Genomic DNA, 6,443 nt, shown 5'->3' with positions numbered 1-6,443 from the left:
TGACGATATGTACTTATATTAGCAACTTTCTTTCATTCTTGAATCCACCAATGACTCAATCAAAAACTATCCTTGGTATGTAGTACACATGTATCTAGGAATAAATATACGAGGGCAATTTGTTAAGTCACTGACCCTTTAGATTACCCTCATAGTAACTTTAACGGAAACACTGCCCCTGCAAACTAAATCTATGTATGGAAACTATCAAATTTTGAAAAAGCTGCCTTATATAGTTCAAATTCAATTTAATTGAGACAAGTTTTCATTACTTATTTTTATTTCAAAATGAAATTTTCATGGACAGTTAATGCATTTTCAGCACGATCTTTTGGAAGCTGTTTTAGATGAGACAAATATAATAGTTTGCAGAAGGCAAGGCGCACTTATAATAAACAAATGAGGTTAGGCAAATAAAATTTCATATTTTGCTGCTTGCCGAGGTACTTACATGGGGTTTATACACCGGACAATATTGTCAAGACAATTATGTCAAAATGATATGTTTGTTATAAACACGGCGAATTCATATTACAACAAATACATCATTTTGACATAATTGTCTTGACAATATTGTCCGGTGTAAACCCTAAGTTAATCATAAAATTTGATGCTGAATTTCCATTAGACATTAAATGGCAAAAATTGTAATGACAAAGTTGGGCATTAGAAAATATTCGTGTCATTACGTTAAAAAATAGTCATTTAATTGGTTCCACGTGGCATTTTTTAAATGCCTAAAATTTTTTGTCATTTGAGTGCCTAGTGGAAATTCGGCATAAGTGTTTTATGGCCGGGACCCCGTTGACACTGCAATGGAAAGACCAAGTGGAGATGGACCTTCACTTTACTTCTGCAACAATGGCAGAGAAAAAGAAGAATGGCGAGTTCGCCTCAAACCTGCCAAAAGATGTACCTGCTTAGGGAAAATATTTTTGGCCGAATTTCTTCTACAGTTTGTGATGTGGGTCATCATGTTGTTGCACAAATTAGGGACTGACAGCTTAAACAGCGTCCGATCGGCAGATGCTTTTTATGGGACGGGGTACCGCTATTAGAAAAAACTTCGGTGTTGCTGGGTATGCTCAGTGCATACTGAGATACATATATGTAAGTGGGCAACCTGCTCCAAGCCACTATTATAGGTTTTTCTGGTTTTCGAGTGAACTCATTTAACCTAATCTACTTAAAGCTCAGTTATTCTAGACTTATTTAATTTACATAACGTAACTTAACTTAACATTTTGGCTAATGAGACAATTTCGTACGGCAAGTTAAGTCCAGACTAATTGAGCTTTTAGCTAAATCTTTCATATGTAGGCGCTTTAGACACATTCATACTAACACAATTTTCTCAAAATGCGCTTTCAGCTAAAAATACTAGGTACTATTCTAAAAACAAACAAAATTCCTTTGTAAAATATTTTTCTTTCTGCAATGAATGACTTTTCAAAAATTTATTTTGAAAAATTAATGACCATATAAATGCACGCAGTCTGCAAATTTGCTTTGATAAATGCGCAAATTACAAACATCAAAGATTAGTAGAAGAGCTGACTGAGAGGGGTGGCGAGTGGGTTTCGATCGAACCACTGAATGTGCATTTCATCGAACGATCTTGTCGAGACCTGGTAAGCGCATTTACTTCGTTGATTTCTTTGTGGTTCGCCGCTTAAATGCATTAATTGATTTCTACTTGAAGTCAATTACAGTAGCCATATACAAAATGTACATATGTACATATGTATGTATGTATGTATTTAAGTAAGTGTGCATAAATGCATCATAGTTGTGCGCAGAAATTCTACGCCACGTTGCGCAACTTAGTGGCCACATGTGTATGTTCACATTTTGTAATACTTAGGTTTTTTTTTTTTTGTTTTCAACTCTTTTTTTTATTAAAACCAACTGCGTGCATACATATTTATTGTTTACAAATATTGCTCCAATTCAATTAAAATTCACATGACGTAATTTGGTCGTAGAGCCCAGATATGAACCATTTGCGCGAAGCCACTGTGGCCACTGTGGGGTAGGTCAAGAAGGTAGTTTTGTATACATGCATGATTTCATCTATGGTGTACACATGTACATACATAAGTATGTATGCACGCATGCACTTAAGTTAATTCTCCACTTTTGCCCGCTATTGGCAAATACATATGTAGATACGAGGGGAGGCTGATAAGTTTTGAACCTAAGGTACCTACTAAAATAGTTGATGAAAATGTACAACAATTTTCCTTTTCTATATAATCTCCATCTACTTCAATGCTTTTCATACATTTATCATAAAGGGCTTTTAACCCGGTGAAAAAAATTGGTCCGTTTGTGTCTTCGAAATACTCGCCTACTGCCGCCTTCATGTCTTCATCACAGGGTGTAATCGATGATTTCTTCAAATCCAGTCTCGGCTAGGGCACGTCTTGCAGCTCGCGGTTGTCTCGCGAAAACAGAACTCCATTGGTCCCCCCATTTCTCGACACAATCACTTGACGCTATTTTGTCAACAATGTGGCATAATAGACTTTGTTCATTCTAGCTTTCTTTGGACGATAGTTGATGAACAGAACACCTTCACAATCCCCCCCCCCAAAAAAAAAAACAAAAAAATGTGGTAAAGGTTGGGACGTCCTCACCTGAGATTATCTTCCAGGAACCCCCAGCCATGCTTGAATTCTCAGCTGATGTCAAATGAAGGTCCAGACATCTCTTCAAATATTTCCGTGGACGTTTTGTTTCTCTTTGTAGGGAATTTGATGATAGCTCTGTACTCCAATTTTGTACAATGCGAGGATGACTCACATATGGTGAGCTTTACGGTACAATTACTGAAATCGTAATGGTGTTAATGACATGAAATTCAGTATTTATACTACTAATGATATTAGGAATTAATGACACGCAGGACATTACATTAATGACACTTAAAGGTCCTTAGGCTCAAAATGTTTCAGCCTCCCCTCGTACATACAGATGTACATATGTATTACTGGTATACAGATTTATTAAAGGAATTGTGTCAACCTTGCTGCAATTAAATGATTTTTTTTATCGGTTTGTCATTCTTTCTATCACAAAATATGTACCCAGTTATTATCTACATTGCTGTTTCTCAAATAATTGTTATTCAATGGACGTCTTACTTTATTTTGGGTTAGTGATTGAAGCGGGTTTCGTCAGTGAATAAAATGAATTTAAAAATCGTTAATTTAAAGCCTTTTTGATATACGAACGGGACTTTTCTGTGGTCTACATTTACGCTGGATGCATTCTTAAATTCTCAAAATTTACTTAAACATGCTTTTCTGCTAAAATATGCTTTTCTGTTTATACAGTATTGGCCAATACAATAGCACCCCCAATTCAAAATAATATTGTTTGCCACTCATGTTTATTTATTTATTTTTAAGAATTTTCAATTAAAATACAGTTCATTCTCTCACAAAACTCACATAAACTCCAGTTTAAAACTTTTTAAAAGACCGCAAAAAAGTGCAACAAATTTTCACCCAAAATTCAAACTTTTTTCTCAGAAGCGGTAGAATTTTTTTTAATACACAGTTTTATAGCCCATTCAATTTTAGCCTAATAATGTGCAAGTTTCAAGTGGCTAAAAATTACCGTTGATTTTTTAGAATTTTTTTCGCCGAGGATGTTGCGGGTTTCTGCCATATAAAAATAAATAGTGTTTAGTCGTTATATGGAAGCAAATGGGACAAAAAAAATTCTAAAAAATCAACGGTAATCTTTAGCGACTTGAAACTTCCACATTATTGGACAAAATTTAATGCGCTATAAAACTGTGTACTCAAAAAAATTCTAGAGCTTCTGAGAAAAAAGTTTGAAATTTAAGGGAAAGTTTGTTGCATTTTTTTGCGGTCTTTTAAAAAGTTTAAAACATTGGTTTATATGGGTTTTGTTAGAGAATGAACTGTATTTTAATTGAAAATTCTTAAAAACCAATAATTAAACATAAGTGGCAAACAATATCGCTTTGAAAGGGGGGTGCTATAGATATATCCAATACTGTATGTTTGATTAAACCGAAAATGTTTTATGTCAATAATAATATAACATATTGGAAAACATTTAAGAAAATTTTACCTCTACAAAGGCTTTTATTGGATTAAGGAAAAAGTTATTTCGATTTTCCCTAATAGAGAAGGTGCGGTTGGAAGACAACAATTCAAGGAACATTTTAATAAAAAAGGAACACAACTTATTTACTCAATCAAAATTTTTTTATTTCTAGATATGGAGATTCCCTCAACGTTGTCCAAAATTCGTGGCTTGAGCTCATCCACTCTTTTGCCAGAGCGCCAGGCCATTTGCTCAATTCGATGAATACCACAAATATATTTCTTTAGATTCTTCTTTACTAAGCTAAAGTAACAAAAGACATGAAAGGCAAACAAAATTTAAATTTTTTAATTGATGAAGTCTTTCAATATGAAAAGTCACTCATACGCAGCGTAGACTCAGCAAAAATTGTTTCGAAGGATAGCACGACTATAGCTTTTAACTAATTTTCCGGGAAAATATAGTAATGCATACGCATAGTTTTGTTAGCTTAAAGAGGTCTACGAACTATCCAATCCTGCTGAAATCGAGGGGTAGTTTTGTTGTAAAATTTCTGAATCTATCTTCTTCAAAGGCTGCTCTTAAAAATGAAGTGACTTTGACTTATCGCCAACTCCAATAAAACTTCTAACATACAAGGGAAAGCAAAGGTTACCATTGCACTATATGTATGTATACATATAATATCCCGAAATAGATTTAGTATATTTAATTATAAATATACATTTACCTAAAGTAAGCGGGAAACGAAATTTTGAACAGTTCGTCCAAAAACCTGAAGAAGATTTAGAACCAAAACCCGTATGAGTGAAATGTATTTCATATTGGATTAATTTTATTAAAAAGAATATTTCTCTGAATATCTACTATGACCTCACTGAGCCAAGCCACATTTATGAGAGACCAGTTATGTACATATTCGGCGGTACAATAAAAAAGTCAACATAAATGGCAAATTAATGCTAAATTTAAATTTTATATGAACATAGGTGATTTTTATGTACATATTTACGCTCAGATGTTTAATATTTTTGCCGGCATAATTTGCTCGCAGAGCTAGAAAATCCAAAAAGGTAAACTATGTTTGACCGGTTCACGTTTAGCTGTTAATGGAAAAATGTAGTTGGTGGGCAGCAGAGTGTGTATAGCGGCGAGCGCTACTACTGCAAAGCAGTCAACTATGAACAATTTTTGAAAGATTTCGACATTTGTGGCCTAAAATTGTTGGCCGGTGCCAGCCTGGCGTTTGAATGCAGTGAAGTGGATTTCTGTTTTTTTTTACAATTCCTATAATGAAAATATTTTCATAGAACTTTTAGTGGTTTTCATAAAATTTTCGCACTAAGAACAATTGCCATATTGTATTTGGGTTTGAAATGTTTTAAAGGTTTAGATAAATTGTTTGCATTGTACACAACTAAAAAACAATTTAGCCCAAAAACACTTCCGTAGTGAACAACTTGCCTCTAATTGACCGTAAAAATCAGTCAATACAAATTTATACCTACAAATGCATAGGTTTAAATATACTGTACAGAAACGCAAGTGTCAAACACGCGTACCGGTGTAAAAAGAAAACAAATAGACCAACAGACTATTAAATACTATGTACACACTATGTACATACATACATATGTGTGTCTGAAAAACGCACCGTGAAGTGCCGCCGACCGCGAATACACTTGTCAATGACCGCTAGAGGTTTTGAACGCGCGACCGTAAAAAAAGGTGCGTTGACTGTTGTAAACAAATGCGCGCACACAAATGTCAAACAAACGTAGCGATTGCGCTTGAAAGCAATTAGACAGACATAGACCCACAAACAAAACCAAAAAAAAAAAATCGTACAAATACGCTTTGAATGAAATGATGCAGTGTGTCATTGGAAATGGTGCGTCTAACGCAATTATCACACGCGTGAAGGGACAAACAAATCTGTGTACTCTCACACACTTGACACTTGACAATTTAAAGAGTTTTTAAAACAACAGAAAAAAATAAGGTGAAATAAGTATACATAGTTAAGCACTTACTTATATACATGTATTTTCTATTCCCACACTACATACATAAATACAGTGACTCAAAAAAAATTTCCATAAGGTGATTTTTTTAATATTCACATGTTTTTTAGATACAATTTTGTAAATTTTTATAAAACCATTGTTCATGCTTTAACCAACTTTGTAAAATATTTTTAAATTCAAAAAATTTTCATTCACACTTTTTAGTCAGAATCTTTGGACAATTTTTGGGTAAGCCCATGAAATTTCAGGTGAAGCTGCTTTTTGCTATTTTTACTCTACAAATGTGAACTCCCAGAATGTTCACAAAAAAATTCAAAAAAAAAAAAAAAAAAA

Source organism: Rhagoletis pomonella, unplaced genomic scaffold (genome assembly GCF_013731165.1).
Source record: "Rhagoletis pomonella isolate Grant_MI unplaced genomic scaffold, Rhpom_1.0 Rhpom_scaffold_00001, whole genome shotgun sequence".
NCBI classification, from domain to species: Eukaryota; Metazoa; Arthropoda; class Insecta; order Diptera; family Tephritidae; genus Rhagoletis; species Rhagoletis pomonella.
The sequence above is the reverse complement of the archived record's forward strand: the minus strand, read 5'-3'. Positions refer to the sequence as shown.